The 23,937-nt window shown below is 35.2% G+C and overlaps 1 long non-coding RNA gene across 3 annotated transcripts; it reads right to left on the bottom strand.

Moving 5' to 3' along the window:
- Positions 1-1,346: 1,346 nt before the first annotated feature.
- LOC113322716 lies at positions 1,347-3,989 on the bottom strand. 3 transcript variants are annotated; one of them, XR_003347266.1, is made up of 3 exons: positions 3,720-3,989; positions 3,539-3,621; positions 1,347-3,449 (listed from the first exon to the last, which is right to left on the bottom strand). It is a non-coding gene; the product is annotated as an uncharacterized LOC113322716 (long non-coding RNA). The 3 variants fall into 3 exon arrangements; XR_003347267.1 differs by having other exon boundaries at positions 1,347-2,851; XR_003347268.1 differs by having other exon boundaries at positions 1,347-2,177; positions 3,720-3,988.
- Between the last annotated feature and the right edge of the window lie 19,948 nt (positions 3,990-23,937).

Genomic DNA, 23,937 nt, shown 5'->3' with positions numbered 1-23,937 from the left:
AGAGAATGTGTGAATAGTCTCTACACTTATACATACTTGTCATAATTATCTTGTTAGGTTCACCTTAGATTCATGTTTAAGGTGAATTTCTTCTTCCGTACAGTTTAAGATGAATTTCTCTCTATGTTTATGCTTCTAGCTTCCATGTTGATATATCTATATTTTCGTAGAATTTTTTTAATGTGAATAGTATCGGCACCAAAATATTGTGTGAATAATGCCTTCACAAAATGGATTTTAATTGATGTGTGGATATTCTCGGAACAAGCTAGTTTTTTTTGTTTTTTTTTTGTTTGATGTGTGGACATTCTCGGAACAAATCAATTTAAGTCATGATAGTCAACTGTTAAGTAATTTGATTATTGAAAGTTCATAACTTCATTACTTATTATGCTCATTGGGATGTTTCGAGTTCAAGTTGTTGAAGAGAAGCATACACTATTAGACTCCATCAACAGTTAATTTTTGTTGGTTTAGGTGTCGCTTATCGTAGGTAGTGCTGCAAAGCGTGCATCTTTTATGCACAGTGGAACGTTGACTGTTTTCCGAAGTTCATCTTTATGATTGCAAAATCATCTACTATCATTTTGACATTCACATTCTTCTTTAGTTTATGTAGATAGATAATGTACTTCCACTTGCTTACTGTGTGTGCTGTAGACAAAGTAATCTGATGCAAGTACTGTGTTGCTCTTCTCATACTTCTGACTTGCAGGTTAACAATTCTGATGAAGGTAATGTTTTGCAGGTTTGTGCTCAAAATAACCATCTTCTGCTGTGTTCATTTTAGAAGGGACTCTAATGCCAATAGGGAATAAAGGAGCTTCCCTCGTGTGCAAGCATATTTTGTGGTTGTAGTAGTTGGAGATGCAATATTTAGATGACTTGTTTCCGAAACAATGATATCTTTTATTGGGCATAGGATTTTTCATGTTCTATTTTTAACAAATTTTATCTGGTTTGAATTAAGTAAAAAAACAATGTATCTGGTTTGAACTAAGTTTTTTTTTTAAAAAAAAACTTAAAAAAAAAAAAAACTTAAAAAAAAAAAATGGTTAGTTCAATAGTACAGCTCTACTTTTGGTATATTTAACTAGGAAACCTGTTGGAGCAACCTAATTTTGTCAGCACATTTGGCTTGCTAGTCGAGCTGCAGGCGTAGATTATTGAAGGGGAGCCAATGGAACTGTGTGACCTAGACTAGGATTGAAACACTTAAAACTTTCTGTAGAGATCAAGTTTGTGTAGAAAATATGCACAGTGAAGTGTGCATATTTTCTGCATAAAAACGAACTAGGGAATGGTTGATGAAATACAAATACAAAATTAAAAAACAATATGAAGAATGCAAAATACATCTGTAATCCCATTCATATTTCTACTTAATATTACAAATTCATGATTCAAAGTAGTAAAAAACTCCCATTATCTATTACAGTTATTCGAAAAAAAAATTGACACTTTATACAAGTATATATGATAAGTGTTCAAGCATTACATTTACTATATCATAATAGTCGGAGTCGGCATTCTCCATTCAGCGAAACAATCTACACAGATCTACACACAAATGCTTTGGTGCATAAAGCCTGCACACACATTCACTCATGCATAAAGTCTGCAGACAAATTCTTTGGTACATAAAACCAGAACGTAATACTCTTTAGTGAATAAAGCCTGCACACAAATTCAAACGTGAATAGAGTCTGCACACAAATTTAACCATAATCAATTCCCAAAACCACAATAAAGCATGCATTAATTTAACCTTAATCAATTCCTAGTGGTCAGTCCATTGTCCTAAACAAAGAACTGCACATTTGAGACCGATAATTTGTACATTATATATCAGCGGTTCACTATGTGCATAGAATATTCACAAGATTTTGGTATGTGCAGAAAATATTCACAGATTCATTTTATGCAGAAAATATCAACACATATAGTCTGATGCATAAGTTTAAAACATAAAACAAATCAGCTAAAACTTAACAAAACTTTATCAGAAACAGACACTACCTTACGAACATGGTTTTTCTTCAAGAGCCATAGTCAATCAATGCGACATTTGCAACATGTCACACCAGAAAATGCAATCAAATAGAATCTCCTTGAACATATTTCAGTTAACCATTCTGAATCGAGTAATTATATGTCGAATTTTAATTGCTAAAACACTAACAAAAACCAAAAAAAGCTAGTTAATCACGGAGAAGATGTGCATATTTTATGTACAGAAAAAAAACAGCGTGTATATTTGCTGCACAAAAAAAGAAGTGTGCATATTGCCTACACAGATAAACAAGAACAATTATCAAAAAAACATTGTGGAAAAATTGTGTGCATTTTCTGCACAAACTCGATCTATGTAGAAAATATTCACATATCAACGTCAAAGCAATAAAGACTTTACAATCTCAGAGAACAAGTTTCCTCACAGCCAAAGCATGCTCTTGACCTGATATATCAAATTCTACAATAGAAATCACATATATACTAGTTTGTGTGGCACTCCATCCAGAATCTTATTCCCATCCTAACTTTTGAGTGAGTCTCATCTCCCAACTTCCTGATGGGACGTGTTTAGGCTCTTAACAATCATAAGACGGAAACTCAACCGGTGAGTTACGCTTAAAACAGTTGAATAACGGCATGCTACCAAGAATATACTAAGATTACTTGAAAGTTGAAATCCAATTGATCTAGTAGATCACAAGCCCGTGATGCAGTTGGTTAGCCATGAAACAACAAGTACAACTAAGCCATAATTAGTTGTGCATATTTAAAATCTTAATGTATAAAGCTTCTGCTTTCCGAGACAGCTAGTTTATGCAAAACATATGCCAATTCCCTGTGTAGAAAATATCCACATATGAAGAATATACAAGTTCTAAAAAATTAGATTATATAAAGTAAAAAAAATCAACTAGGTTCTACGAACATGGCATTGAGAGTTTGTTTTCATGCTACATACAAAAAATAGAGCAAAACCAAATGATAGGGTGGTTCAGGGATAACGTCTACATTCGACACAGATTGAATGTGTACAGATTTCCTACACGGATTGAATGTGTGCAGAATTTCTACCCGAAGGGTAACACTATCCCTGAGAGATAATATGCTGATCTAAAGTTCATCGTCAATTACAGTACTAAACATCAATTTCCAACAAGAGATATAAACAAAAAGAAATCAACGAACAAAAATGATTTATGTGTGCATATTTTCTCCTCAGAATGAGCCTGCACATCTCTGCACAGATTGAATTTTCACAACAAAAGCTTTGCAATTTGCGCAGGTATATTCCAGTAGAAAGACGAACACGGAATTCAGATCCGCTTGAAAAAATATACATCATCATTCCATGGTATATACTACTAACAAGACTATCTTGAAATTTAAATAGACCATATCTCTAAGATCTATTTGAATTTGCAGTAGTAAATCTCCTAAAAAACATAAACCAATTGAAATCAGAAATACATAATACATAAATGTAGATCTAAGGGAAAGGCATTGGAATAGGAAAAAGGATTACCTTTGAATGAATTTTAATCTAGTTCATAGCTTCTATTCTGTTTATGGAACTATATAATCAAACAAGTATTAAATCTGTAAAACCTAAAAAAAAAAAGGAAAAAAAATTAGACGGATCGAGAGAGAGCAAGAATGAAATAATATGTAACTTAAATCAAAAAGCTAACAAGTTCAATATTTACCTCTCTTTCTCAATCGACTTAAATTTGGATTTGAACACCATGAAATCGAATTTTCAACAACTTTGTCTCTCGATCTCTCCCTCTTAATCTCTCTCGATCTGCTACTGCGATTATTATTAGATTGCTGTTGGAGGATCTAATGAATGGTGATGTTACAACGAGTATCATTGTCGTTTGAATTTGCAGAGGTAGGCGTCTGGTGGTGGATCGAAAACACAAAGACAAATGAAGAAAAGAAGAATAGTCTTCTCAATTTAACTGAAGGCTATTTGCGGAATGATATTTTATTAACGCTGACATCAGCGAATACTTACAATTAAATAAGTGAAACTTACAGGGAGACCCATTCTCCCTGATGTTTCTAACGTGAAATCCACGCTTCCAAAACTATAGGCGCGCACCCAAATTCTGGAAGAAAAATATTTTCAAATCCAAAATATATAAAATTTTGTTTCTCTCTTTTTTTTTTTTCTTCTTCTTCTTCGTCTTTTTCTTCTTCTTCTCCACTATACCTAGATTTCAGAAAAAGGGAGAGATTCGATTGATTTCGAGAACAAATTCATGCCTAAATTCGATTGATCTCAACATCAGCACCAAATCGTCTTCTTCTTCGAATTAACGACGAACCCTCTTACTACCGATTCTCTTCATTACAATTTCAATTCTCTACTGTTATTAATGGTAGCAGCAAAAATACCTAAATGGGTTTGTAGAACACGGTTTGGTCATCATAGATTTATGATCAAAACTTGTTTTCAATGAAGATTTTGAAATGAATTTCAGATTTTTATGAAACTCTCAGCCGTGAATTGAGTTTGAGTCAGCAATACTGGATGAGTTGTGAAGAAGGTTTAATTGCAGATGATGGTGTAAATACATGAAAGAAGATGATGGTGTAAATACATGATTTTGACCAAGAGACCCCGAATAACTGAAAGATAATGGTTTGCGTGGGAGTTAATGAAACATGAAAGAAGATGATGATGTGGTTATGACTGCATAACATGTCATTCAGTCGAGAAACTGTCTGCATAACATGTTATGCATTCGTGAAAATGGATGCATAACCTGTTACATAACTTTTTTCGGATGCATAACTTTATATTACATAATGCGTCCGAAAATATGGTTACATAATGCATTATGCATCGAGAAAATAGATGCATAACCTGATATGCATCCGTAAATATGGATGCATACTGCATTATGCATCAATTTTTTATATGTACGGCTAAAATCAACCAAAAAAATGGTAATACAACTTGTTATAGATGCATAATTTTGTTATCCAAATGCATAATTTGTTATGCAGTGGAGAAAATGGTTGCATAATTCGTTATGCGTCTGCAAAATGTGTTATGCATCGTTTTTGGTGACTGCATAATGGTTAAGTATCAAGTTTTCAAAAAATTTCCCTAAAATGAGGATCACCTCCGATTTTTTCGTTAAAAACAAAAATTTGATATTCTTGTTTGTACTCGTTGCGTAGCTCTTTTAAAAAAGATTTCCAACGATATAAAATTTGTAAAATTCTAAGGCGCGGATTTTTAGATATGTTATGTCCAAGTTGCGCTACCAATTATACCCCTGAAAAATTAGGCTGCGTAATGAGTTATGCCTGAAAAGATAGTATGCATAACCAGTTATGTATTGATTCATATAATAATTTCATATAATTATGGGTGTCACGGTATACAAAATTAATTGTGGGCCTAAGAATGAGAATATTATTTTTTTTGGATCTCCCCCTAATTTCCCCATTAAATAACCCTACATGTTATTTTTTTGGCCCTCTCTCTTAAATAGGCTTGAAAATTCCGAATGCATCTCAAGCCCAAGGCCAAGAGAGTAAGAAAGAGTGCGGAAAGGGTCAAACACTTAATTCCCACTGATTGATATTATTTTTTCACCTGAACATCTGTAAAATACTTTTGATTTATCTTAATCTCAAAAACTCGCCGTAACAAAACTGTTTTACCCTAAGCTGTATTATTTAGGAAACTAACAACCTTAATCTAGAAAAATCACGGCCGAAAACCCGTCCAATTAGCAACATTTTTCACGTTTAAAAAAAATCCGTTGTTTCACGATTCAACTTATCATCTGTTCCTAGTTTCTTCGTGGTTTTTCATCATTCAAACTGTTTTTTTCCCAATTACCATTATTGTTTTGGTTAGGTATTAAATTCGTATTCCTTAACAAGTTTCTATAATGGTATAGCATGAAATCATAAATTGTGGATCTAGGGTGCAACATGAAACAACACCCATATATACCTATTGCAGGTAAAGAATGTATAAAAGGAGCTGAATACACACGCTAGAAACATATATCTTCACCCTCATGTACACGCACAATGTTTGTAGATAGGCCTAAATAACCAATTTCTTTACACATGAGAACCACCTCAACTATTTCTACGCATGTTCTCGACAAGGCCGACACCTGAAACAGTACACTTGTAAGATTAATTATTCAAACGTTTCTTTCACAAGGAAAATTTGATTTTCACCTAAATAATCTACTACCTCCGTTTTAGGAAAAGTTTTACTTTCACTTTTCCTAAAGCGGAGGGAGTATGATAATTTGGGTTTTCATCGGGGTCTAGATGATAATTGAGATTTTGGCACGAAATAAAACATGACGTTTTTAGGGGCCACTGAAAAGGATTTAGGGGCCAACAATAAAATAAAAAAGGTCACTCAAACGTAAAATGTAGCCATCCCTGATCCCGTGTAATTCATAATGGAAAAATTGTCCTTAGATAATCGGTAGATAATATATCGTTTTTATCTTCCGAATGCATTCGGCAAACAAGATAAGAAACATGCGTCAGAATGTAGTGGGTGCAGTATTTGAATGAATTTTGTTTCATTTTTCATTTCTTTTGATTTTTAAGTTATAGCCATGGTATGATAGGATCAGCCACAGTCATATTCGGAAGATATATCATTTGAATAAACTCCCGAATATACGACGGCCCAAAAATCAGAATTTTAGAAAAACAAAGATTTTTCAAATTTTGAACTTGTAATAATCGGAGGAAATATAATTTACATAAACTCCCGAATGTATGTTGCCTAACTTTCTAAAATGGCCCTTGAAACCACTTAGAGCCATGGCATGGTAGGATCTGCCACACTCATATTCGGAAGATATGTCATTTGCATAAAATCTCGAATATACAATGGCCCAAAAATCATAATTTTTGAAAAACAAAATTTTTTTTCCTGGTTTTAAACTTGTAATAATCGGAAGATATTGCATTTGCATAAACTTCCGAATGTATGTTGGCTGACCTTCAAAAATGCTTAGATTTGCGCCTCTTGGAACCCTTAGAGCCATGGCATTGTTTGTTATGCAACAAGCATATTCGGAAGATATTGCATTTGCATAAACTTCCGAATGTAAAATGGCTCAAAAATCAGAATTTTTGAAAAAACAAAAATTTTCTTCCGAATATGTGTTGGCTCGGCGTATAGAGCCTCGGCGTATAGAGCCTTGGCACTACTATATTCGGAGGTTTAAATTGTTACTCGAACCTCCGAATATAGAGTGACCCAAAAATCAGATATCGGAAAAAAACTCAAATTTTTGAGTTTTGTACTAGTCATAACCGGAAGACCAAGTAATTCATTTGACTTCCGAATATGTGTTGGCTCCCAAATGAGAACCACCATGAGCCTTGGCATATAGGGTTTTGGAACCACCATGAGCCTCGGCATATAGAGCCTTGGCAATACTATATTCAGAGGTTTATATTGCTACTCAAACCTCCGAATATAGAATGGCTCAAAAATCAGATTTTGGAAAAGAACTCAAATTTTCGAGTTTTGTATCAATCATAATCGATAGTAAATTGTGTTACGTTAACTTCTGAATATATTCAATTTTGGAACTTGTAGTACTACCATAATCGGTAGTAAACTATGCTCATTATCTACCGATTGTATTTAATTTTAGTACAGAAAATTTAAAGCAGTAGCAGGAACATAATCGGCAGACAACAATCAATTCTGAAGAACATCAACCATAATCGGTAGATAACAAACAATTTACCTACCGATTATGGTTGATGTTCTTCATTTCCAACGAACATCAACCATAATCGGTAGGTAAAATAGATTATTATCCACCGATTATGTTTCTGCTACTGTAAATACGAGAAAAAATTCTGATCAAATTTTTGATTCAAGCAATAAAATCCTAACTTTGGATCACAACTATACTATCATCTATCTGTTTTGTTTGTTTAACTCGTTTTTTCTTTTTATGTTCTAACTTTCAACTTTAAGGTCAATGAATTTTGGGTTTTAATTTTAAACAATCAATCACAAAATTAGTTTGATCGAGGATTTTTGATTTCAATTAAAATTAAAATGATGAAAAAAAATTTCAATGGCTAGAAAAGAGAAGAAGAAGATGAATGATATGATTATGAAAATAAAAGATATGGGTTTAGATTTAATATAAAGGTGAAGGACAATATTGATAATTCCCTACTTTTTAAAACACCCCTTAACCCTTTTCAATAGTTGGGAATAAAAAAATTACCCCTAATTCCTTTTCAGTGGCCCCTGAAAATGCGAGGAAATAAAAGTACAAGTTAGAACTTTCATCTTTGAAATGAATGATGAAAGTTCGATTTTTCACTTGAAAACTCCAGTTTTCACCCATGCGGCGCTAGTCACAGTCAGTGAAAATGTGAATTATCATCAGAAGTAACCATGACACTTCCGTTTTTTTCACTGAAAATTATTATATAGCTTTAACCGGTAATAACTTATCGCAAGTGGTGATAATTATTGTTTCCGATAAAAATATAAACATGGAAAGATCAAAAGGTCAAAAAGAAAAACAAATAATAAAGCAGGGCATGCACTTGCACATGACACGTAATGGATAATTGTCATTGATGTTAATGCGCATACGTAGCATGTAATGGTGAATCTTGATTAGTATTATCCTTATCTAAGCCTAATTAATCGCTGAGTAATCGTCACCAAACTGAAAATAGTGTGCATACGAGCAAGGTCCACTAATAACGCCCCTAAACACGACCATAACTATTTGACCGTGAATTAATAGTCTTTTTTTCTTATTACTAGCTTTTTACCCGTGCGATGCACGGGCCTGTTTTTTGTTTTTGGATTTTTGTATCCATGTTTTAATATTAATTTCGTTATCAACATAAATAACATTAAAAAAATTAATAAGTTCATGACTCTAAAAATTAGAGACACATTTAATAAATAAATTAACAAAAAATATTATATGAAAATTTACATAATTTCAAAAATAATCGGATCTTGTGTTAAACATCATCAAACCTTATAATATTTATTACAGCTTCATAAATTGACCAAAAATTATATTCTTTCTGTCTTTTCCCAAAATTTGTGTTATTTAAATTAAGGAGCTCATGTTTTTTTTTTTCTCTACACAATTTTAAAAGTATTTTTCATGCAAATTGGGAACAAAATATATAATGCTAAGAAATTGTTTAGGGTGAAATTTTTTTCAAGCAAAACAAAGAACTGAAAATGTCGAGTAAAGATATGAACACCACAAATGATAAACATGGCAAATTCAACAGGCATATGGGGCCGCAGGCCTGCTTAATAATTTTGAAAGTATATAATAATCTATATATTTTTAATTTTATAGTGTTAACACAAACTTCTAGTGCTCATAAAATTTTGAAAATAGTAAGAAACGTTAATACTAATTCCATAATCCATAGTATATTCTGCCATCCAACATATCTCGGATTAAGGAATTACAATGTATTTTAATCTAAATTTATGTATAATCTATTAAATTAGTGATTTAACAAAGTTTTAGAAGGGTATTTGAAATTTTCGACTAACACCCTTCGTTATAAACTTCAAAAATAAGGTATGACCCCATTAAATTGCTAGTCCCCGTGATAAGCTATTAGGTTTGTCCGATATTTAAGGGTCGATGGAGAGTAATGAACTTAAGGGTTATGATACTTGAAAAGGTGAAAGCGAGACCCTCCAAGAAAGGTGTTAAACCATTAGTCAGTTCTATATATTGATTTCCTAAATCATCTATCTTTTCCCATACCTCTCAATCGTAAAAACATATGAAAGCAGTTTCAGTTTTTTATTTAGGTAGAGGGTTTATGCTTTTGACTATTGACTTGTCACCTATATAGTTTCTTTGGGTATGTATTGATCCTTTGCTATTTATTGAATGTCGCCTATATTTTTTTGTTTGGATATCTACTGATCTTAGGGCTGCATATCGGGTAGGGTGGGTAGGATATGGTCTATACCCGCCACCCTACCCGTTTACTGGCGGTTAAGAAAATTTTTGTCCGTCACCTTACCCGTCATTAAACGGGTAAGATCCTACCCAACCCATTCTCTGGCGGGTCGGGTAGGGTGGCGGGTATAACCGTTTTCCCCCCTTCTCCATGACTTTCTGAAGTCTGAATTTCAGACTCTGAACAAGAAAAGGGACCGTGCATGTTGTGCTAGTAGACCAACGATGAATTTAGAAACAAAAGCATAACCATAAAAAATGTACAAACAAAAGTATTCTCAAGAAAAGAGTTGTATTCTTTTTGAAATAGACGATGAATCCCATCCCAATTCCATGTTCTTCACGTGACCTTGTTCTTCATATAACAATATCATCACCAAAAGCTCTTCATATTGACCTTCTTCTTCAATCATCATCTACGATGATGGAATAAGTACTAAGATCACCAAATAAATCTGCATACAAGTTATCTCTTGTTAGATTCAGTCATAATAGTGAATGATTTGATGCAAAGTTCAGTCATAATACCAACATCAAGTAATATCACAACAAGTTCTGTATCTGTTAATGTTTGAAAGACAAAATAAGAGGCTAGGAAATTGCTAAATTCTATGAGTTCGAGATAGTAACTATACTTCAAAAAAAGTACAGAAAAATAAGAAGAAGAAACTGCTCCTTTGATAGGTTTAGAACTAACATGCAACTCAGAGCACTGTATTTAGAAAAGACAGTATATTTCAGAAAAGGCAGAAACCCAGACATGAAATAATGTTATCCTAAATCTACAAGTGCTGAATAAGCAGGACATTATCTTATAACCTTAACATATTATGGCCAAACAAAACCATGTGCAAGCATACACATGAATAATGACAGAGACCTAACTCTAATCATGTTCAAGTACCCGTCATCCTTTGCATATTTTTTGTTTTTTGAGTTCACATCTCTTTGCATATATCACCACTACATCAATAAAAAGACACCAAAGCTATATATGCAACTTCACGGTTTCCTAATGAGATACATGCCAGGTAGTTCTACAACACCTAATACAATACAATGCATTTATATGCTTGAATCATCCTTTACAGTCATCAAAAGATCTGATTTAGGCACTGCGAACTGTAAAGCAATTCTGACTTCAAGCTACATGGCACTTGATTACAACAACATGATAAAATAAAAATCCTTGCACCGAAGGAGAACCAACAAATTTTGATTAAGAGGTCTCAGTATACTTACTGATGGAAATATATACATGGTTATACTATATTGTAAGAAACTGAAAACAGCAGAGACTTGACAAATGTAGGAGAATCAATGTAGGAAAGTTGTATAACTGACTCTAAGACGTCATCCTCCTTCTCTTCAGCTCCAAATGTAGATGGATCCATATCAATCGGTGTCCTTAACCAGTTTTGTAGGAGAATCAATGCTTCCACAGTTCGGGGTTTTAAAGAACTTCGGAAATGACCAAGTATTCGCTTTCCAGTACTGAAAGCAAATTCACTTGCAACTGAAGAGACGGGAATAGCAAGTATATCTCTTGCTATAAGTGAGAATATCAAATCTTGCAGCATTGCTTTTCCACCAAGTGAGTATATCAAACTTCGAACCATTTTTGTTATCTTTTGTTGGTGAGTAAATCTGTTCCGATAAGTATCTTTCCACCTCTGATTTGTCAACATCCTCCGTTATAGATAACTGGGTTTTACGTTCTTCTCTATGAGCCTTATGTATTCTCTTTCTATGTGACGTAGAACTAGAACTACAACTCTCTTGACTAGGACTACCACCAGTATCACCTACGGACTCCGACGAGGCTAACACACTTCCTACACCTATATATTCTGCCTTATAAGCTGTGAATAATTCATTAAAATCCTATTTCACTTCATCTAACCAATTGTTTACCAATCTTTGTTTCATCCAAGGAATATCATGCACAATCAGGTCTTCTAGTATTACTTGCAGTCCACGTTCTTTTTCTCTTGGGTCAAGAAGCACAACAATAAACAATAAATGATTCATGTTCTTATGCTCACCCCAATACTTGTTGTATTTAAGTAACATCTTCTCACCCATATGGCTTAAGTGAGGATCATGATTAGCTTTTTGCCATTCATTTAACTCTCCACGTACATCACAAATTTCCCCCAAAAATGTATGCGAAGTGACATACGTAGAACCAGAAAACTCAACAGCGGCTTCAAAAAATACCTGTAGAAACAGTTTTAATTGTTATAGAAACTTCATATACAGATCATATTAACTCGTAAGCAACACAACAAGCTACTCAAAACATTCTTAGAAAATGTTTACAGATGGCTAAATATTATGAACTAAGAAATATAAAAACTACTGAAACTAAATTAGGCTACAACTAGTATACAGGGACTAAAAGAGTGCACACAGAAATGGAATCACTGAAATTAAAAGTTGCAACTAATATACAGGGCTAAAATGCAGTTATCTAAGTGAAATTAAAAAGCAAAGCAAGAGCTATTCTTTACCACTAGTATGAACAGGCACAGATTGACTCTTTAAAACAATACACAGAAAAACTAAAAATAAGGAATATAATTAAAGTACTAAAGTTTAGGGATTACTAAAGTAATAATGTTTTAAGATTACTAAAACTAATCAGTGGTGAAATGTGTTAGACAATATCAAGTTTAGGGATATCTGATTAAATGGATATAATCATGCTGATAATTAAAGAGAATGAAATTTAAAATACCTGTAGAAACTGAACTAGGACTCGAGCATTAGCCCAGTCATACTTTTCAGGAGCATGCACGCGAGGCTTTTTCTTCTTGGCTTTTCTTCGACCAGATAAGGGAACTTCATCAGCATCAGAATCAGAAGAACTGGATTCTATTTCATCAAGAAAATCAATACTGTCAATATCATCAACATTAACACCCATTACTGATTCATCGGGAATATCGAAGATAAACCTCTCACGAAATGATTTATCAGATCGTCCTAGCCTTATAAAGACTTTTTCGTATTTTTCTGCTGCATCCAACATCAAGTAAATGGAATTCCATCTTGTTTTCACGTCTAACACTAATCCCTTTTTGTATTTCATTCTTTCAAGAAATAAGGCATCCAAGAATTTCTTCATTCTAGCAGGAGAGGCCGTGACGTATTTAACCACCGACCTGATTCTGCTCACTGAAGTATGATATTTCTTCAACCCATCCTTAACAACTAAAGCTAATACGTGGGCAGCACACCTTACATGTAAATGTTTACCTCCTACAATTGACGATCCCCAACTTACAACTTTCTCTTGGACATATTCAATTGCTTTTTTATTTGCAGATGCATTATCGAGCGTGATGGTGAACACTCTCTCAAGACCCCACTCTATCAAACATTTCTCCAATGCTCTTCCAATATGCTCACCTCCATGACTAGTAATTTGACAGAAACATATTATTCTTTTGTGTAACTTCCAGTGGTCATCGATGAAGTGGGCAGTAACTACCATGTAGTTGTAGTTATGAATGGATGTCCATGTATCGGTTGTGAGACAAACTCTAACCTTGTTCGACTTTAAATAGTTCACCAAATTGGCTTTTTCACTCAAAAACAGCCCACAGATATCACGATAGACGGTCATCCGCGATGGAAGTTTGAACCTCGGCTCAAGATATCTACAAAATGCTATAAATCCTTCTCCTTCAACCATTCGAAAAGACTGTTCATCTGTGATAATGAAATTTATCAAGGCTCTCCTACATCCATCTTGACAGAACGTAACCCCAACTGTTTGCTGCTGATCTCCCAGATTGCTAGGCTGACCGAGAGAGTCCAACTGCGCAGCTTCTAGTGACTCCATATACTTCCGATACTTGGTCAAATGCCAGTTCAAATTTGATGTGTCATACTTCTTACCACCAGCCCTATATTTACCACCTTCACAGTAGTTACATTTCCCCCATTTAATACCAGCTTCATCAACACTCTTTTGGAAATGCTCCCACACCGAAGATGTTCTGTTCCGCTTCATACTTTCCCTGACCTCAGGTTGAGAAGATGGTGGAGGTGGAGGTGGCGGAGATATAACAACACTGACCCTTTGTTGCACAGATTGATATGAATCTTGAGAGGGAATAGGAGGTCTCGTTGACATCAATTCTGTAATCTCAACCATGCTTCCTCACCAGTCACTTCTGCAACCAGCAAAGAATACTGCAACCAGTAATGCTACTGCAACAGTTACTAAGCCTGAGAACAAAGTAGAACTTCTATTGTAGAAGAATCCGGGTTACATATTTATATAATACAATATGTTAAATGCTTGTGTACATATAACATAAACACTGTAAGTACCATGCTACATATCTGTATGTGTATGTACAGAACATGAACAAAAACATAACAGAAGAGAGGTGGTGATATGCTTACTACAAATCCAGGGCTCCACATTTTCGCAAATTGAGGAACCTTTCCAACACAATCAGGGTGATAAAGCTTTACGACAGTCCCTGTAAAACAGTCACAAAGGAGCTAAGTCAGGTATAAGTACCAGTTGCTAACTATAACATACTACTTTGTACATGAGAAATATTTGATGTCTATATTGGGATTTCTAGCTTTTTACACAAGGTGCTTGATACACTATGACTTCTAACCACACTAATATAACATAACAAAGATCTCCACATTCCAACAATGAAATAGAAACATCACTCTTAACATAACCTTCAAAGACTACATAAAAGTACTCTTTTACGCTCGTAATACTTTCTACTAGCAAACTTCAACACAAAACTTAATCCATTTGAGTTCATTCATGATAACTACACCCAAACTGGAAAATACTAACTGACAGTAACACCAGTATATCAACAACACTTAAGGTGAAAGTTATCAACCAATGCAGTTCCTACCAATGCAGTCATTAATTGCGAAATACAAAGGTATCTACTTCATATTGCTTCTCTAAAAATTTGGATTCACAAAGTAGAAAATCTATACATGAAAAAGGTTCTTTAAAAAACATATACGTTTTCAAAAAACCACCAGATTCTCCACAATGTGGAAGGACATGTCACAAGCAGTAATCTCTTTCGTTGACTCTCATCTCTCCCTGGATGAGAATAAGAACTCTTAAGGGGTATGAGTGTCTAATCATGCTCATCATATATGGGATGTATAGGTTTTGTAACAAGGTATAAGCTCTGCTCCCTGAAACAATCTGTAATAGAACAAACCTACTTTTTGTTCTCTAAATTCATTTATTGAGCTATGTTAAGAATTGTTTTATAAGACAAAAGGTTCCATAAGCTACACTTAAGTCAGTTGATTTACTTGAACAACAGTTGACCATATATCATACATGTTAAACAACGGACAACTAGAAGCAAAGACACGAAAATTCATCTAAAATTATCAAAGATACAGATCAAGAAATGTGTCTATAAGGGAGGGAACCAAACCTGATAACGGTACTTAACAGTTCAAAGCCTAAGCAGATTGCAAGTGAGGGAAAATGGTCACCAGCATCGTTTCTCTTAAGAAATATCTGTATGCATAATCAAATAGATGAAGCAAAGAGTTTATACACAATAAATCAGGGCATCCACATAGCAATCTAATTCAAAACACTTACATTATGGAAAACCAATTATAATCAAATAAATGAAGCAAAGAGGGTTTTATATAACAAAGCAAACAAACCCAAGCAAAAGAATACATAGAAATCCTAATTCCCACGTTCTATTTCAGTAGTATAGGGTTTTTCATAAAAATTTCAAAATCAGTTACTAATATAAAATAGAAAATCTAATTAACACATCAACACCTTAATGAAAGCCTAATCCAAAAGAACAAATCGAAACCCAAATCAAAACACAAATTGAAAGCTTTAAACACTTATATCTTCAGATCGAAACCCCCAAAACCTCAAACTGCACTTGCAGCCTGAAACCCTAAATTCTCTTCTGCAGAGATAAGAAAGTGGATTGAGATGAGCAAAAAATAGATTCAAACACATAACGATACACAAATCTAACACACAAATCACTTACATCTTCAGCTTCAGATCGAAACCCAGACTTCACTTCGCTACTGCAGAGACGAGGAGATGAAATGGTTCGAATGAAAAGAGAGAAATGGTTCGAATGAAAAATAGATGAAATGGTTCGATAGAAAGTAAAATCCATTCAAGGGTTACTTTGTTTTTTACCCCTAATATGTTTTAAAATAACAAAAAATAGGCAGGAGGAGAAAACAATACAAGGGTTACTTTGTATTTTCAGTATTAGACGGTAGGCGGGTAGGGTAGGGTAATTTCGTGCTTTACCCGTCATCCTACCCATTTAACGGCGGGTAAAAAAATCTCTAACCGTCACCCTACCCGCCAAATAATGGGTAGGATAGGATAAGGTTACAACACTGGCGGGTAGGGTAAGATTGACGGATATGAATAGGGTATGTGCACCCCTAACTGATCTCTTTAATTTCTTCTGTATTCGGAGACTTTATGCACCCGATAAATCTTTTGAAATATGGAGGCGAAAGGGAACTTAAGAAATAAAGCAGTTTTTCATGAATCTACTATGTAATCAATAAATTTTTATCATAGCCCAGAAATCACTTAAGCTAAAAACTTTGATCAATGGCAAAATAAAATATCCTGAAAAATGAAAAATAAACGGAGAGAACATTCATGGAATACACTTTCCATGATATCCATAAAAAGATCGATGATCACAGGATCAAAAAGAATAATAATATAAGCCAACTATACAACAAAAAGAAATTCAAAACTCCTATTCATCATGCACAAAAAAAATTACTAAATACTAAAACATTAATATACATATTATCGAAATAATTAATGATTTTTATCACTGAACAAAACCTCATTAAACCGTCTATTGATTACATTCTCGAGAATACCTACAACTAAAACGATGACCACTTATTAGAAAATAAAGTACAAATTAATAAAAATACAAGCCAAAATAAAAAGAGAGAAGTGGTTGAACCAACGGGTTTGGCATTTTCTCAGACTCTATATAGAGGCACCAAGATCTATAAAGACTTTAAAATAAACTATTATCTCCATAAAAACTCCCCTTCATGCTTCAATTTCTTTTTTTAAAAACTCATGTTTCTGCTGCTGTTGCCGCCACCCCCGACAACACTTCCAACACTTCTGATAATACGAGCATACGGGAAATCGGATCTTTTAGATTTCTTGGGCTTTTCGTGCTGTTGATGGCGTGGCTTTCCATTGTTCTTTGTTGTCACCATTTTGGATGCATGTTGGAAGATATATTACAGTGTTGCATAGGAGTCATGTAAAGTTCCCTTTGTCCGTGAATATCAAAAAATAATAATCGGTCTATTTATAAATTCTTTTTTTTTTATTTTCATCATTAATATTAACTAAATATACTAACTCGAATCAAGATGCATCAATACCATACTCCCCTCTTCTCTGTCACTCCCGTCTATCCTTGCGATACAGATCAACTTCGTCTCGACGGATAGACCACTGGCAATTACCACCAAAAAACCCGTTATATTTTTTTCTTACTAACCCATTTGCATTGAAAACTTCAAACTTGCGGTCGTTCCAACGATAATTCCAGTTATCATACCAACGCATATCACAAATAAAAAAGGGTGTTTTACAAAATGGTCACACTGTCCTTAATTGTTTTACAAATTGATCATATTTTAAATTAGTGATTACAAACTGGTATTTCTCCATCCGACAGACAGAAGTTGAAAAAACGGTACACTATCTGCCTAATATACCCCTAAGTCTCTTGTAACCGTGGTAGTTGAACCATGGTTAACATACGTCTATGTGGCAGATCTATGCATCCGTGGCACTGACACGCCACCTGATAGCTTGAAGACGTGGCAATCCACCTGGCACTATTACACATGGCATTTTCTATGTGGTTGAAAATGTGACCGTTCCCAACGGCTTGATCTGCCTTTCCCTTCAATATAAAACCACACACACCTGCAGACAGAACTAACACTCATTTATTATCATTCACAATCCTCATATACTAACATGTTTAGAATGGGTGGTGGCAAGATGGAAGAATATTGCAGCAGCAGTTCAGGGGGGACTTCAAGTAGCAAGTACAAGATCAGCAACATCAAAAACTATTGTTTTATGTGTGAGAAAGGTATGCATGAGGCAATAGACTGTCCATGGATATATTCTAGATGCAAAATGGTACCTTGCAATAGTTTGAGAAAGATGTTGAAATCCCAAACTTATGATCATCCTGGTGAGAAGTTCTTCAACTGCTCCATATGCCCATACTTTGAGTAGTTTGCAGATGCTACAACACCTGGAAAAGCAATGCAAATTCAGCTTCCATCTCCACTTTCCTGCTTTGCTTGTGGTGACAAAAGCCATACAAAAATCAACTGTCCATGGGCTAATCAACCCTGCAAAAAGAAGAAATGTAAGGGCACAATAACATTAAAAATATATAATAATGAACATAACTCTGGAATAACTTACCTCAAATGTACCAACTGTCTGGAGTTTCAATGGCTTTCTGATGCTCTTTTCCATGAAACCAAAGCTGCAACCCTGAAAATAGCAGAACTATGCAAGCAGATAGGCAATCTGAGTATGTAAAATGTAATCAGTGGCAATGACCCATGAACAATCAATAAAGACAGAAAATTAATTTAATTACATATATTACCCATATAATTAATATAAGTCTGTTTGAGTTAATTACTGCAAACAGATGCAGTGAAATTCATTCAAACATCCATTGAAACAAGCAAAAAAACAACAAGGTACTTAAACTGAGCGAAACCCAACACAACATCATTGAGTAGCAGAGAAGGTGACCTTCTTTGTCTTTGGTTTAGGGACTGTGAATGTTTGAGAAAGAGTCTGAGACAACCCAACAACACCACTAATGGTCTGGCTCAATGTCTGTTATACATATCTACCACCAGACCTACCTCCCCTAGATCCTCTCCCACCTCTTGAACCATTTCCACCTCTAGATCCATAAGATGCAGTGGTATGCTGAGAAGATGATGCAGTTGTTGGCTGAGAAGATGATCCAGTGCTAGGCTGAGAAGATGATGCAGTGGTAGGCTGAGAAGATGATGCAAATCCTTTTGCTCTTCCCCTCTTACTTTCCCTTCTACTGGTATTAAGCTCCGCAGGATCTGGGTAAGTAGTCTTGTGACTTCCTCCTTCCACCATGGTTCTCTGTCTTTTTGTTTTTGGATTGGATCCAACTGGTGCACCAGCACATGTCCTCATGTTGTGACCAGGCATCTTGCATCTCTTACAAGTTATGACCACCTTCTCACTGTGAGGTTCATCATGTGCTCTCTTTCTTTTCTTGCAAGGCCTCCATGGTTTCCTCATATCTATGGATGGGTTGATTTCTACCAATGTCTGCAAAATGAAATGAGAAGGAAGATAAGTATCTATAAGTAAAGTATATATGAAACAAAATTAAAACCCTAAACTTAAAATACTGTTTTCCAAAAAGCATAAGATTCTCTACAATAATATTTTTAAATGACATCAAAATACATTAAAGGACAAAGGAAAAAAGGACAAAATGTGAAAAGTTAAAAAAGAAACATCATACCTAAGGCCACTCTTCTCTTCCAATCAATAACCCCATCTCAGGTGCATAAATTGCCTTGTAAGATTCCACATGATAGTACTTGCTGCAATAACTGCATAAATAACCAGAGCAATAATAAGTGAGAAATAGGTAACCATTACAATTAACAACCCAAAAATAAATGCACAACAACTAAAACAGATGCATTAAACCAGTGCAATAATAAGTGTAGTAGGTTAGAAATCTCACTCTGCCCAATTGATTCTCATGTCCATGAGCACACACACTGCATGTTGACATACAAAGCCTCTAAGTTTCCATTGAAAACAGGAACAAGTCTTCTCAACCACATCAACTTGAAATATAGCATTGGTCTTTGAAGTCACTTCATATAACTTATCAATAATAGCTCCATTAACCCTGAATGCTCCACAATATTTCTGCATCTCATCAATCAAGTCTTGAGCAGTTGGCACCAACTTACCATCTTCCCAATTTGTACTCACATTTCTTCTTTTATACATAGTACCCATAACTAGCTGGCCATACATCATTCCAAGGGTACAAATAGGCTTGTCTCTCATGGGTTTAGCCAAGTTGTTAAAGGACTCTGAGAAATTCTTGTTAAGGTGCTCATAACATGCATATGGGTCAAAGAAATCCCTAGACCATTGTTCTGTTTTTTCCTTCATCATGTAAGCTGCAACAACTGGTGGCAACTTGATCAGATCATTCATATTGGCCTACAAATACCATAAAAAGGATTAATTAAATGCAAATCCATAATTAACATGACTAAAAAGAACTGACAAGAGTGAATTAGGAAGAAAGATTACCTCCCAGTGTCTCTTCTTGTAGCATTTTGCAGCATTGTATACAAGGTAGTGCAGCTTTGATCCTTTGAAGTGAGTCTTAAAGTTCTTGAACATATGACTGGTTGTAGAATATCATTTCAGTTAGAGTTCTTAAATAGTAAATGTTTAAAGAATAACAAGGTTTCCTTTAAATAATAAAATATTATAAGACTCACCCAAGGTAGTATCTTTTGAAATGTTCTTTGAAAACCTCATCCAATGACTCTTGGAGACCTTTTTGTCTGTCTGAGATAAAGGTTATCTTCCCAGATGGATGGTCTTCAATAAGTGGCTTCAGCTCTTTCATAAATAAGTTCCAGTTTTCACCATATTCATTCCTCACCACCTTTATGGCCAGAGTAACAATCCCATTCTGTCTATCTAAACCTGTAGTTGCCATTAGACATCCACCATGTTTTTCCAGTCAAGTGGCAGGCATCAAAACCAACGAATGGTCTACCACCATCCTTCCATCCTTGAATTGGTGCTGCAAATGCAATCATCATGGACACAAAACATTTGTCCTCACTGAAACAAACATATTCATAAGACATAAGTTAGCATAGTATTTTATGTGGTTATACATAATACATAAGCAAATTATAGTACTGTTACTATAACAAATAAACTAACTTATTAAAGTTAGATTGAAACTCACCTTCCAAAAGAGTAATTTGCAACAGATCCAGGATTAGTTGCTTTTACCATGTCACAAAAGGCTGGAATCAGCTTATAAGATTCATCATAGCTCCCATTGAGTCTTTCTAAAGTCATAGTTCTTGCTCTCCAAGCAACATGATATGGAACATTGGTATTGTGAGTAGTAAAAAATTGATCTTTCAGTGCATATGGCAGTGGCATTGCATCTCCTCTCTTTATCTTGTCATACAAATACTCAGCAACAAATTCTGCATTAGCTGCTCTATTCCTGGTCTTCAGTTGAGTGCTACATGTATGCTTTTAGTTGAACCTCCTCACAGAAAAGGTTGGTTCACCCCTGGTAACACTTTCCCAGATAAAGAACTTGCAGTCTTGAGATTTTTTGAACTTGTATATTACTTTAATCCTATCATTGTCATTGGGCTTAAGCTTGTACTGGAATCTCTTCTTAATGGAATAACCCCTTAGGTGCTTCTTGAAGTCATATTTGTCCATAAACTGCATTCCCACAAACATTGTGTCAACATCAACCATGAGTAATGTATTCCCATCAGCATCAGGAAACAAATCTCCATTGCCATCTGCATCAATATCTGGACCATGTATTTGCTCAAACTGGTTGTACCATGGATTAGGTTTCTGATGAGTTGGCTCATTACCACACTCATTGGGTCCTTGTACTTCTGTTACACCTACATACACATAAGGACTTGGTTTGTCAGTTCTTTCATATGGAAGCAAAACAGACTAATGCCATGATTAAAATAAAAAATACCAAAATAAAACCCAATAAGTTAGACAATTACCTTCAGAGCTTGAACTGTCCTCACCACTATTGTACTCCTCATTACCCACAACATCGTAACGAACAATTGCTTTTCCTTTAGGATCCTCCTGCTCACCTTCCTGCTCCACACCACTTTCTTGTACTTCATTGACTGCTTCCATATACTGTTTTGGATGTACAGAGTCAACCCAGTTGTGGTCCTTAAAGTAATTGTTGACAAAGTCACAGTAAACACCAAGGCCCATTTCATCAGTATCAGAAACTGGACTACTAGGATCATCATTGGGATGACAAACATCTTCAACACCGTTAGGTGATGAGTCCTAAAAAGTGCATATTTCTATATATTTTTCTTGGCATTTAACTCATCTTTTGTGCATTAATTCTACATTTTATCCCATATTCTGTATTTTCTTTGTTTTCAAGAATAAATATTTTTATTAACTAATTTTGCATTTTTAGGTAATAAATAAAGTTTGGATGAATAGCGGAGCAGAAAAGAGCAGAAAAGTGGTGGAAGCCGATAGGAATCACGCAAGGAAGCCGCGAAGAATGTTGTGCACAAGACCAAAAGGCTAGAAGTGGGCTTGAAGAGGAAGAATTGTTCTTAAAGAAGATATGGGCTTGGCATACCCAAGGCCCAAAACCCTCACCCAAACCCATTTTCTATAACCAAAACCTCCTCCATTCTCAGCCATCAGATTGGATCCAACTCATCATCCTACGGTCGCTCATTCATAGAGCATCAAAATCTGAAGTCTCTGCCAAACACCACAGCGCTTAAATTCCAAGCCTTCAGATTAGATTGTATTTGAATCCAACGGTCGCTCCTATGCCTGTGCATCAAAATTAGATACTCCCGCTTTACACTACAGTACCTAACATCATCTAGCACCGTTGAATTTGTTGTATTTCACAATCCAACGGTCGAAGTGATTCATCTCTCATACCACCGTTAGATCTACCAACCATCTTCGTATCCAACGTCTTTCACACGCTGATCATCATATTCTTCTGTTCCGCCTCACACCGAAAAGACCTAACCCTATACCCTAAAATCTATCGACTTCTCTTTCATTCCCTTCTTCTTCTTCTTCTTCTTCTCTTTATCTCCACCTCCTCTCTGCAACACCCATTCCGCCACCATCACCTCCACCTGCTACTGCCACTGCCATCGCCACCACCTACACCACCTGCCACCAACTACCCCCCATATCTGCAAAAACCCATCCACCTAGCCTTTATTGTTTCATCAAACCCACACTCACGCCTCTGAACCCTAGGGTGTGGAGTTGATGAAGTAATTCATGCTAGACACAGCAGCAGGAGCGTGAGAAGAATCAGAGCAGAGAGATAAAGCATGGGTCGACGATGTGGTGAAGACCTGTCAACCAAATTAGGTAAAAAAATCAAACCCTAGGTCTGTAATTAGGGTTTTTAATTTAGGGTTCATAGGTCCCTTTTTGTATAAATTGAACACAAGGGTGTCGAATAGAAGGCATGCCTGGACTAGCCAGTGCACCACCAAGAGGACTGGAATAGCCAGTTCCTCAATTCCTCACATGTTCTGTTTTTGTTTTTGTTTTTGTTTCAATTTCAATTACTCTTTATGTTCATCATGTTTTTAATTACTGTCAACATGTTCTAGTTCTTCAGCTAAGGCTCAGATGAAGCCTAGTGCACTGTTAAATGATGAATTGCTAGGATAGTCGTCTTAATGCTTGTCTTACTTGAGCAATGGGAAGAAGTCAGTGCTCTGATATGCCTGTGATTGACTGTGCTGTCAAAAGACAGTCAATACTAGGGGCATATCAATGAGCAAGCTGATTCTCCTCCCATTCTAATGTATGCTTAAGATCCTAATTTCAACCTAGAATTGCATTGCTTGATTAGGACACAAGGTGGATTCTAAGCCCTTAGCTTAACCCACAATTTGTTTTCACAGTCACTTGCAACTCCGAATCTGTTTTTCTTATTGCTTAGTTAAATTTTCCTTGCTGCTTTGTTTAGTTTTTGTGCAATTTACA

This window comes from Papaver somniferum, chromosome 11 (assembly GCF_003573695.1).
Source record: "Papaver somniferum cultivar HN1 chromosome 11, ASM357369v1, whole genome shotgun sequence".
Taxonomy (NCBI): Eukaryota; Viridiplantae; Streptophyta; class Magnoliopsida; order Ranunculales; family Papaveraceae; genus Papaver; species Papaver somniferum.
This window is presented reverse-complemented; position numbering and strand designations above follow the sequence as displayed.